The sequence below is a fragment of the Lissotriton helveticus genome, chromosome 10, assembly GCF_964261635.1.
Source record: "Lissotriton helveticus chromosome 10, aLisHel1.1, whole genome shotgun sequence".
Taxonomy (NCBI): domain Eukaryota; kingdom Metazoa; phylum Chordata; class Amphibia; order Caudata; family Salamandridae; genus Lissotriton; species Lissotriton helveticus.
In genome coordinates, this window is record NC_136071.1 from 1,098,190,933 (window position 1) to 1,098,204,287 (window position 13,355).

At 44.3% G+C, this 13,355-nt stretch overlaps 2 protein-coding genes across 15 annotated transcripts in view; one reads left to right on the forward strand and one right to left on the reverse strand.

The window, feature by feature from the left end:
• Positions 1-13,355, forward strand: part of LOC144785288 (uncharacterized) — an 850,769-nt gene that overhangs the window by 240,804 nt on the left and 596,610 nt on the right. The window lies entirely within an intron of this gene.
• DGKK (diacylglycerol kinase kappa) overlaps positions 1-13,355 on the reverse strand; it is a 556,369-nt gene that overhangs the window by 108,759 nt on the left and 434,255 nt on the right. The window lies entirely within an intron of this gene.

A 13,355-nucleotide genomic window follows, 5' to 3' on the forward strand; every position in this document is an offset into this window, starting at 1 on the left:
GGGGTGAGATTTGTGGAAACAATAATTATGTAAAAATATTTATGTCAGACAATATTTAGCTCACACTATTCTGGTGTCATGAATGGCATGGCCCAATTCAGGAAGGACCTCAAAACCTGGCTCTTCGACTAAACACCTTAGCGCAGATAGTTCAGCACCAACCCGAGCCACCGCCCCAGCGCCTTGGGACCCTCACGGTTGGGTAGCCGCGCTTTACAAACCTTGATTGATTGATTGTATGAGCATAGGGAATCAAAACTGTCCCTGAAAGTCTTTCATCAGAATTCCCAATATTGGATCACTGACAAAATATCGGAAACAGAAATATCGTGTGGACATCATTTTGTGTGAAAAATATTGAGGACAAAGATATTGAGAAGGTGCGTACAAATAGATAAGTATAGATTTACTTTTCTTACACCACATCTACGTACCTTGAAGATATATTTACATCGTCAAGGTGCATATATCATATATAGTAAAACCTTATTTTCTTACAGAAATGTACCTTCACGATATTTGTGTCCTCGATATTCTTGATGCAATATTTTGGTCCACGACATTTCTGTTTCTGATATTCTGTCTAACTACCCTTCAAATAAGTCATTGGGTGACTCAATAAGCAGAAACAACAGTGATCTACTTGCACAGATAGATTTGGCATTAGATTGAAGAATTTGTATAGGTTGAGTGCAAGTGCACTGAGTCAAGGAAGCACTGATATTGTGAGGCAAAAAGCTGATATTATAGCCAGGGTGACATTGACATGGGAGACAGCATCATGCTGATAAGACTCAGGAAACCTCCACATCTTTAAACCACCCTACCGACAGCCAACAATGCTACCAACACGTGCAAAGGGCAGAACAAACCTACACAACTCAACTAACATATCACATGGATTAGTTCAGCCTTCCACGCATGGCAAATAAACAGCCCTTCTCTGACATCTTTCTTTGAGGTGGCAGTGGTGGCCTATCTCTGGCAACCACTGCCAGCACAGCTAATTCATTTGACACACAATTACAGAACAGAAACAAGCACATGTCAAACCTAAGATGAGTCAGAGGAGCATCTCGCCAAACTGTGATTGGTTTTGGCATTTCCCTCCAGTGTTTTGAGAAGGGATGGGTTTGGTTGCTTCTAGTGACATAAGAGCATGCCAGATAGTTTGGATGGGAGGGGTGGGGCAGGAGGATGAATGGCTTGATCACAATGAATAAATAAACAAAGCAAGAGGCTAGTGTAAGCAAAAGCAATAATGCATTGGAAAAGAAAAGCAATAGTAGGGCTTGTACCATGAGGTTGTTTGTCACTGCCTGTAATGGAAAGAAGACAACGTTTCTACAAGACACAACACGAATCTAAACCAGACACCAACCTGAAATCCAATTTGTGAAGGGCGGTGACCTGCCTGGTAGCCTTAAAGCTGGAGCGTGGCTGTACCCAGACTAGTTACAACTCCACCCATGGGTTTAAAATAGTAGACAGTGATGAAGTGACAGGTACAGCTGCTGACAACTTACAGACAAATAAACATTGAATGAGATTGCAAACATAATGGACGCTGTACGTAACACATGCAGAGGCAAGGGTTGCATGGATCCTAAGCAAAACCCACCGCATCTTAACCCTAAACATGACTTGGCACCCAGCCCATAGCTCTGAGCTTTGAGCATGACAATGACCTCTAAGAATAGATCTGTATCCTGGAATGTTGCTCACAGAAGCAGAAAGGTGCTGCACACACCCAGCAAAATCTCCCACACAGACTGAACTAAATATAGCATACAGGTGGTAATTAAGGAGACCACAAAGGTATTTGTTAAGAGCAAAGCCGCCACAACAGTTAAAATAGCACAGAAATGCTGTGCGAAGATGCTGGAAAGTCCCTCTCACAGTACTAGCACAAAAGAGAAGAAGGCTGACAGCAAACACAATGTGTTGTCGCACAACAATGGGGCATCCTAACTGGGAGCAACCAAGCGAACGAGCGCAGAACAGAACAAGGGCAGGCGGTAGCCTTATCAACCGTAATCCACAGGATGAAATAAACATGCTGATTTAGCCGACCCCCTCTGCACAAAGAAGATTCAAGACACACCTTCTCTCATCAGAGGGTCATGTACTTATCGTGGACTGTCGATGCACTTTTAATACGAGCCAATCGGGGCTCAGGTTTCAGTTCAGAAAAGAAACTCTGCTCTAGCCTACTGTGGTCTGAAAGCACAATGCAGGTGAGCTGACACTACTGTAGGTTTGATCAACATGGGTTAACAACTAAGGGTTAGATGTAGGTAATTTCTATTTACCGATTCCTAAATACCGAATTTTACCGATTCGGTATTTAAGAATCGGTAAATAAAATGTAGGTAAAACATCGGTAAATTTTACCGATTCGGTAATATTCGTTATTACCGATTCGGTATTTACCGAATCGGTAATAAGGAATACCTTCCCATTCATTCCTATGGGCCTGAAGGCCCATAGGAATGAATGGGAAGCCATTCACTATTACCGATTCGGTAAATACCGAATCGGTAATAGGGGGAGCATATTCAAGGGTGGCAGGGTGTCACATTGACAACCTGTTGCACCCCTTAATCGTGCATGTGTTCACATGGGGCACACATACATACCCTGAGGGCATGTATGTCTGCCACATGGCACTTTTAAAAAAGCACAAAATTGCTTTTTTAAAGGTATTCGTTATTTACCACCAACTTGTAGTTGGTGGTAAATAACGAATCCTTAAACCAAAAATGCACTCACTTGAGTGCTCTCTACAAAGGATTTAAGGATTCGGTAATTTACCGATTCCTTAAATTAATGAATTGGTAAATTACTGAGGGCTAGATGTAGGTAAATGGTATTTACCGATTCGTAAATACCGAATTTTACCGATTCGGTATTTACAAATCGGTAAATGCTATGTAGGTAAATATTCGGTAAAAATTTCCGAATCGTTAAGATTCAGTAATTACCGAATCGGTATTTACCGATTCAGTAATTGCCATTGATTCCTATGGGCCTTGAGGCCCATAGGAATCAATGGCAATTACCGAATCGGTAAATACCGATTCGGTAAAATTACCGAATAGTCAAGGGTGGCAGGGTGTCACTTTGACACCCTGTTGCACCCCTGATTAGTGCTTGTGTGCCATGTGACACACATACATGCCTAAGGGCATGTATGTGTGTCACATGGCACAGGTGTACATGCACAGATTTGCATATACACAGGTATTTTTTTTCTTCTTTTTTTTGCCTCTGGATAGGTCCCCAGAGTGGGAGGCTTCAACTATCCCATCATTCCCCAGGCTCAGCACTTTGCATGCGATCCCCTCTTGCCCACACCCCCTTCCAATCCAGCCGTAATCCTTAAGGCCCTGTGGCACTGTTTACAGTGCCACCTACATCTCATATTACAGATTCGGTAAATTTACCGATTCGGTAAATTTACCAAATCGGTAATTTTTAAGGCATCTACATCTCAAACTCCAAATACAGGTCGGTAACGGCCGAAATCGGCCATTACCGATCGGTATTTGCCTACCTACATCTGGCCCTGAATCCTTAAATCCAGCCTCCTACATTGCAAAGGGCTAAATACCGGTCGGTAACAGGAAATTTACCGATTTTCGGCCACTACCGACCGGTATTTGCCCACCTACATCTAACCCTTAGTATTATAGTATTCCTTCTCAAACAATACTGAATTGTGTGGGGGACTTCTTCGTGGATCGACTGCCAACACTGAGAAAATCAGAGGGACTGTGCACATTTTGAAATTTCCACGGGGCTGAACTACTCTTCAGTGGGAAGCATTTGGAAGTGATCAGAACTCATGACCTTCAAACGCAACTGCAAATGACTAGAAAGATGTTGGCGCACAAGAAGAGACCCCTCCAACCGAACCGCTTTCAAATCAGTCCTCAATAGATACCACCATCGCCTCAAGGATACTAAATGAGATGCCCTGACTGACCGCATCGAAGCAAGTGCCAACCACAGCAACATCCTTAGAGAGTTCGCCAGACGGTCAGCCACGAGAACACGATCCGTCTTTTCCAGGAACTCTGCAACACACTGGCAAACTACTTCCACAGCAAGCTATCTATCATTTACAATAACTTTTAACCTCAACCCACCGACCTTCAACACCTACTCACTCCAACAGACACCACCCACAGCCTCCTGCTTACCGCCTGGAATCCTCTCACCACACAGAACACCACATGACCTCAATCCACTCCAAAGCACCCATCGACCGCTGCCCCCACCATCTTTTCAACCTCGGACAAAAACAAATCAGCAGTCAACTCACCACCATTCTCAGTGCCTCCATCGCCATGACCCCCTTCCCCAATGGATGGAAACACGTAGAGGTCAGACCCCTCCTGAGGAAACCCCCCCCACTGACCCCAGCAAACCAAAAAACTATCGTCCCCTCTCGCTGCTCCAGTTCCCCGCCAAAGTCCTCAAGAAGGCCATCAAACAGCTAGAAAGAAAAACGCTTGATTCCTCCCAATCCAGCTTCCGTGCCAACCACAATACGGAGACCATCCTGATCACTGCCATGATAGCATCAGAACCCTCCTTGATCGGGGTGAAACAGCAGCCCTGATCCTCCTCGACCTTTCCAAAAAGAACAATTGATGGACAGAATGCTGCACAATAGCAAACATTCACCCCAGTACAGAGATCTGGGTCTAAATCCATATTTTTTTGCTCCCCATGCCTTTCCAGTTCAGACCCAGCAATATGTAAATCAGTCTTGACTCTGTTCCCCATGGGAAAAACTGCCAGGCCAGGTCCTCCCTGGACTGGAAACAAGCATCCTAGGACCATTAGTTTCGTGGAATTACCCCATAACAGTCAAGCTAGCTTGACTCCAGTGGAATGGAGAGTACAGGACCCATGTCTGGGCATACCCGTCCCACTTGGGGTGACAATTGCAAAAAGAACAATTGATGGACAGAATGCTGCACAATATCAAACATTCACTCCAGTACAGAGATCTGGACCTAAATCCATCGTTTTTTTGCTCCCCATGCCTTTCCAGTTCAGACCCAGCCATATGCAAATCAGTCTTGACCCTGTTCCCTTATGGGTACAGTCCAGCCCGAACTGCCAAACCAGGTCTTTCCTGGACTGGAAACAAGCATCCTGGGACCGGTTTCGAGGAGCTTGACTCCAGTGGCATTGAGAGCATGAGACCCACGATTGGGCATACCTGTCCCTCCTTGACCGCTCAGCAGCATCCAACACCGTATCCCACCACATCCTCATCAGAAGACTCCACCACATCGGCGTCCAGGGAGATTCCCTCAAATGGATCACACCCTTCCTCACAGGACTCACTCAGAGAATTCACCTACCACCCCTCTCCTCAAAGCCTTGGAACATCATCTGTGGTGTACCTCAAAGCTCCTCCCTCAGCCCCAAGTAAAGTTTTATGGGACCCCCTCTAAAGCAATCACTTTCGGGAGAAGAGGGGAAAACAACAGCAAGCACAATGGAACAACTCCCTCATGACCTCCTAATTTTTCGGGATTTAACCTCCAATGTTCTCTATACCCTGGAATTACTCTTCTTTAGATCTTCAATTTATCGTTTAGGAACCTCCAAAAGTTTTCACAGATCACTCCAGATTATAATAATGCAGCGACCACAGATTAGCTACCTTAAATATCTTTGTAGTGGAGGGGTAGAAACTTCAATCCTGTCTAGGTTTAACCACCATGGTTTTTTCAAGATTGACACTTAAATGTCGTGTTAGAACGGAAACATCTTATATTCTGTCTGTAAACGGCCCGTATAAGTGGCTCTCAGAGTTCTCGAATAATGTTATAACCTTAAGCTTTTTTCTTTTATATTCCTTTTTGTATGTTAGCACTTCCTCTATGCTAAAGTTGTCCAACTACATAAGTCTTCGGGCCGCGTACCATTTATCAAATCACTATTTTATCCTGCATTCCTCTCCATCAGCGTCGTGCACCATGTGTCGCACCTTCTCGGTGTACAAAAAAAGCTTAAGGTTATAACATTATTCCTCAAGAGACTCTAGACCATACAGAACACAGCAGCCACACTCGTCCTCAACCTCCCCAAATGGACTCCACCTCACCCCCCACCTCAGGGACCTCCACTGGCTCCCTTTTGAGAAGAGATGCCAGGCCAAGATGCTGTCACAAGCCTACAACGCCCTCCACGTCCAGGGACCAGCTTAAATCAACCGCCGCATAAACTTCCAGCAACCCACCAGACACCTGCACTTCGCCTCCCTCGTGCACACTCCCTGCATTCACCAAACCGGCAGGAGAAGTTGTTCCCTCTCCTACCTCGCCACCAGGTAGTGGAACAACCTACTTCTCCATCTGTGAATGCTGCCCTCTTTCACGGGCTTGAGAAAGGGACTCAAAGCCAGACTGTTCGACTGAGACCAGCAAAACCGAGGTGCCTAGAAGCTGCTATAAAATGACCAATTTATTGACTGATTAGCAGTTTTACAACTGAGTGGACTTGTGAGCTAGGAGCCTTCCTTCCCCCACTGGAAGAATCATTGGCTCAGTCGCTGTGAACAGCAGTCATGAATACCACAGCAAGAAGCCACCCGAGAGCGGGCTGCGCTGCCCAGCCCGGCTGCCATCAAGGCAAAGCCCACAGGGAGGCCCTTGGGAATTTAGTGGTATCTGGTACCTGTGGTTCCAGGAACAAGAGGTAAACATTGACACAAGGATTATCTAGATGCCCATGAGTAGTCTTGGCATCGGAGAACTGGCATCACACGAGCGGGTCCTTCTAATTAGCTAGTGTGGTAGCTCATTCACATTCAATCTCTCCCCTACAGCCTGGCAGACAGATTCCTATTGGATAAAAACACGTGAACAAATCTCTCAAGGCTGAATATGGAGCTCTTTGGACCATTGCATGAGATCAATGCACATTCTTTTCAAGAAAAAACAAGAAGCAACTTGTTTAAGGGAGACTTCTGCATATAACTCTGCATTCAGTTACCACTCCCTTCTGTTTTAAGGATGAACTGGAACCCCACCTAATGATCTGCAAACATTACCTCCCTTTGCTGGAGAGGCACCTCACTGCATGTCATTCCTTTCAATTGATTTGATTGTTCAAAGAATGGTGCAATGGATGACTCTACTGTCGCTCACAGGTGTCTTGCGTACCCTACTCAAAAAGATGCATTCTTGCACCTAGAAGACCAGGCAGATGCAGAGCTGCAAGCGGCCTAAGAGAATCTGGTAGTGCTATGCACCCCAGCAACACATCTGTTTGGTTTTCCTTCTTCTCACCTCCTGCAAGGTCCGATGCTTGATGTGCAACTCTACGTTGACATGATGTCTAGAGTTGCTGAATGTATACCATCCCACCTGAACTATACAATCACGACCGACTCACTAACATGCACAACATCCAAAAACCACATTACAATTGGAAGACACAAACCTACAAAAAGCCATGACCAGCCAGACTGATCTTTCACACAGATAGTTTAGATGCACTATGATCTCTGGATCACCACAATTCTTAGTCGTGGGGTTAGAGGACAAAGCATAACCAGACTGACACACCGACAAGGCATAACCAGACTGACACACCAACAAAGCATAACCAGACTGACACACCAACAACGCATAGCCAGACTGACACACCAACAACGCATAACCAGACTGACACACCAACAAGGCATAACCAGACTGACACACCAACAAAGCATAACCAGACTGACACACCAACAACGCATAGCCAGACTGACACACCAACAACGCATAACCAGACTGACACACCAACAACGCATAGCCAGACTGACACACCAACAAGGCATAATCAGACTGACACACCAACAAGGCATAACCAGACTGACACACCAACAAAGCATAACCAGACTGACACACCAACAACGCATAGCCAGACTGACACACCAACAACGCATAACCAGACTGACACACCAACAAGGCATAACCAGACTGACACACCAACAAAGCATTACCAGACTGACAGACCAACAACGCATAGCCAGACTGACACACCAACAACGCATAACCAGACTGGCATACCAGCAACACGTGACCGGACTGACGTGCCAACAACACATAACCGGACTGACACGCCAACAAGGCATAACCGGACTGGCACGCCAACATGACATAACCTGACTGACACACCAACAAAGCATAACCGGACTGACACACCAAAAACGCTTAAAGAGACTGACACACCGACAAGGCATAACCATACTGACACAACACCGACAACGCATAACTGGACTGACGCGCCAACAAAGCATAACTGGATTGACGCGCCAACAAGGCATAACCAGACTGACACACCAACAAGGCATAACCAGACTGACACACCTACAATGCACAACAAACTGACACAACTGCAACGCATTACCGGACTGACACACCTACAACGCATAACCGGACTGACACACCATTAAGGCCAGAAGGAAAGTCCGAAAACAAATAATGCTTTTGGATTCAGCTCCAATCTTCAAACCCAACATTGGTAGATGCCAGCTGCAACCAAGACCGCCAAAGGCCTAGCGACTGGGAAATGCTGCACTACACAAAAACCATACAGGACAGACCAGAACCTTTTCTCAGAACCTACAGCAGGATGTATACTCAGACAAGACAAAGACAGTCACAACATGCACTGCATAATCTCCATCAGTGACACCAACCCCCATGAGGGACCCACTCCTGCGGTGCCTGCTAGGAGCATCAGTTCCGGCTCAGGCGCTTCATTAAGCGAGACATGCTTCTTGACGGGTGCATCTGGTTGCGGCCTGCTCTGCATCGAAGCATCTATTTGCTGAGGATCAGAGATCTGTCTTGGAGGCCTGGCGGCAAGCAAATTCGATTATTGTAATTGGCTACTTATGCCCCTCTCAAAAGACAGTGCTGCTGAAGCTGCTGGGGGGAGGGGCTCTAGAAACCTGGTCCCAGAGGCACCTTGAGGGCTCAGTGGAGCTTCACAGACTTGGAATTAGTTTATCTGACTCATGGATGCCACCTCACCAAATTCCCTGGGGTGGCATTTCACACCCTTTGATCCCAATGACATCACAGCGTTGAGACTGTGTTACACGTTGCAAAGGAGCTAGTGGGAACTAAACATTGGCTTTTATGGCCCTGTTTACTTCCCGTTCCTACCTCCATTACCCCTGAGACCGAAGCTGATCATGGCCAAGCAAGCTCGGCACAAAAAACATCTTTTGACTTAAGTATTTATACTTTCTTTCATCTCTGATTTGATGTATAGTTTATGTCAAATAACCTTGACGTGATTTTCCAGACAAAGAGTAGCGGTTAAGGGAAGGTGAAAATACCTTCCATACAAAAGGAAGTGAATTAATGAGGAAATGTAAACAAATTCTACCAGAAAGACAATTATGAACTAATTGTTGACCTATGAATTGTTTACAGAGCGCCCTGAGACTGCAGCATTGTTCACTGGCGCTATAATCGAGACTAATAGATGATGTGCATGCAGTAACTCCGGGGGGCATAGGAACAACATCCCAAACTATTATAGGGTTTAGGAGGGTGCAGGCATGTTTCAGCTGAAAACCTTTTTGTGTTCAGGTTTCAGCGAAGTGAGATCAAATGTCACTTCTGCACTGTACCGGAAGAGGAAATTAACTCCTCTTCCTGCAAGTTTTATGAATCTGTGGGACTTTGAAAAGCAGGGCCTCTGCAGTGAAAGACAATTGTAATGAAGGCACCAGTCAGCACTGGCCAAGCTCAGTCCATTCAGAAACACCCAGCAGCATTTCAGCAGTGCTAGAGTGGGGGAGGGGTGCATGTGGAGACAGAGAGAGAAAGCAAACACGAGCAGAAAGTGGCAAAGGGGAGAGAGAGCACAAAACCACACACAGGAAAGTGCCAGAAACCACAGAACACCTGTATTCACAGTGACTGCAAAGCTCTTCACTCTGAAGCATGGACGATCTCTTATCAAAAGAGCTGACGACCAAAACACCTCAAGGTTTCAAGGCACAGAAGGCAAAGAAAAGGGCCCTTAGTATATGGGAAACTGTCCATACGTTGTGAATGCTCTTTCGTCAAATGACTTCGGGGATACATTGATCACAATACTAAAAGAATGAGGCAAAGGACTTGGCCTCACAAGTAACCAAGGGCCCGATGTAGGTGGCCAGATAACGGTCGGTAACTGTGAAATTCGGTAAATGTCACCGTTACCGACTGGTATTTAGCCATTCCTGATGTAGGGAAGGAATACCGATTCCTTAATACCGATTCCTTGTTGGCCTTGCATTTAAGGAATCAGTAATACCAATTCCTTAAATGCAATGTAGAAAGCACATAAAAGAGTGCTTTTGGGTCTTAAGGAATCGGTAATTACCACCAACTTCAAGTTGGTGGTAATTACTGAATTCCTTTAAAAAAGCACTTTCTTACTTTTTTTAAGTGCCATGTGGCACACATCCATGCCCTTAGGGCATGCATGTGTGCCACATGTGCACACATGCACATTTCAGGGGTGCAACAGGGTGTCCTTTAGACACCCTGGCACCCTTGAAATACCTCCTGGTATTACAGATTCGGTAATACCGAATGTTTTCACATTCATTCCTATGGGCCTCCAAGCCCATAGGAATGAATGGGTAGGTATTTGTTATTACCGAATCTCAATTACCGATTCAGTAATAAAGAATATTAAGGATTCAGTATTTTTTACCGAATTCTTACCTACATCTGAAATACCGATTTCTTAATACCGAATCGGTAAAATTCGGTATTTCACTATTACCTACATCGGGCCCAAAGTATGGAATTTACATTTCTAAAATCTCTACAACGCCAAGATATAGAGAAAAAGAAAATTGGACCAGACAGACACCCGCTACAAACTGCGCAAAGGAGAAAGTGCAATTCCAAAACATCGTCCGTATGCATAGCAAGTTCTTCAACACTATCATCATTTTCTCTCCTCATTTTGTCTAGTGCATCATTTTTTTCTTCTTTTTTTATCTTTTTCTTATTATGCTAATACTTTTCTAGACAAACGAGCTGACATACTAGTAAAATTTGAAATCTAAAATTCAAAGCCCAGTATAAATCTAGTGACAAAAGGAGAGCTATTTGGGCACATGAGAAGCAAAAAAAAACAGAACATGCACAAAACCAAATAAAATGGTCAGGAACAGAACCCTTACTCTGCAATCAGCCGTGGTAAATACTATTCAATCTAGAAATCAGCGAGAGACAATCTCCCAGAGAGTGGTTGGAGGTCGCATCACAATTGTATGTAAACATTGTCACTGCCAGAGTCCCAAGAACTATAGATGAACCTAGGAAAAGAGTCCTGTGCCACCCTAAAGCTAAACAGGCTGCAACAGCACAGAGAAACCTAAGAGAGGTACACTCTTCACACATTCAAAAATACTTAACATAATACATAAAGAAATATATTTAGAGACAGCACCAGACTACCATAAAGAATGCATGCAGTAATCATGTGGCAATGAGCCACAGAACTGCTCCAACAAAGTCTGACAAACAAAAAAAGGATGACATTCACTACCACTTGACAACGCAAAATGGACCTACAAGTCACAAACAGGCTTCTAGAAGAGCAACAAAGACAACTTATTAGCTCAAAGCAGTACCGACTCAGATAAATGAACCGAAGAAAGACGATACACATCAGAAACAGACCACTTCTCATAGAAACACACTCAATCGCATTACCTGGATCTACAAGCATAAGAGTTTTAAAGACAAATATGGAACCCATTGGAATACATCAAAATGGAATGCTACATAATTGTAGTACAGGAAAATACTAGTCATAGCGATTAACACCAACGCAGGCCATTGACTGTATCGAGTGTCCATACATGCAGGTTTGAAGGTAGATCAGAAACAGGTGGACACGGGAAGCAGCACCAGCCCATATTTGTCAACAATGTGACTTGCACCTTATGAAAAAGGTACACTTTTGTATGTGCTGTCCCAGATATTAACTTCACAGGGCCTGAAGATAACCACAAGAGACACAATTTGCTGTGATGAATGACTGGGCCAACACTGAAGGCAGCAGGGTGCTTGTCAGAGAATGCAACACCCCAGAGACTCAAATGTTCTTGTTGCAACACCTGTGACTCATTTAAGTTTTGGTAAAGCTATGCCAATACAGAGAGAAGAGAGCAATAGAATGCATTTTGAGGTGCTGCATAGAATCATGTTCAATTCTATAGCTAGACATTATAAATATGTGTAACATAAAAGACATTTAAGTGGGAATCGAATGGCCACACCGACTCATATGATGTGGGCAATGAACAGTCAGGCAAAGGGTATTACAGTAGGATTAGCAGCTCGTGTGCTTTTCTGGTGGCCCTGGGGTAAGGGAGGCAATGCTATGACTATAACTACTAATGTTCAGACTTGGTAGCTCTCTGGAAAGCAAACCTGAGTTTTCGACCCTGGAAGAGGGAACAGAGTTGTGGGGGTCAGGAGAGGGAAGCTTTGAATCACCCCCACCAACCAATGTGACAAAGGACACGTAAACCAACCGACCTCCATTTAAACCATATATAGAAATAAGACGATGTTACAACTATTGGTAGTAGGTACTATGCATTGATTTACCGGCCATGTTCTAACCCAAACCAAGATGGCTGCATGCACTTCTGGGTTAACACAGAAAGTGATATATATGACAGTACTCAATAAGGTAGGCAATAAGTGAGTGTATGTAGCACATCACAACACTTCAAGAGTTTTTCTTCTTTGCGATCATCACCCGTCGCATTGCATTCCCTGCTTTTTGCAGGTTTCCTGTTTCTGTCTTGTTCTGCTTCTGGTATTGTATTTTAGATGATTGTTTGTGCTACTGTGTATGAGAATTTTTTTGTGAATTTTTGTATTTTTTCTTTCTCTAGATGTCTTCCTCCATCTGTCTCCGTTTCTTCTTGTTTTTTGCACCTACATACTTTTGCACTACACCGCTTACTGATCTTGTTACCAGTGAGGTAGAAAGACAGCATACGGAAAAGTCACCTTTATAGCGTGTCCAACTTAAGAAGTTTGAAAATAAAAAATAGATACTATCAAACATACCAAAGACAGGTTCAAAGCAGCAGTACCGCAGTCTACAACTAGATGTCCTTGTATAAAGTATATTGCTAATAAAGGCTGCAGCAGTGATGCTCACAAGCAATAGATACCCTTAAACATATTAAAAGTATTTCTAAGATTAGGTAACACTGTTAACATCCAGATGTCCTCACAAAGAGAAAGCACACAAAAAGGGTCTATTTGCTCTATCACCAAACAGATTTGAACAATGCAATA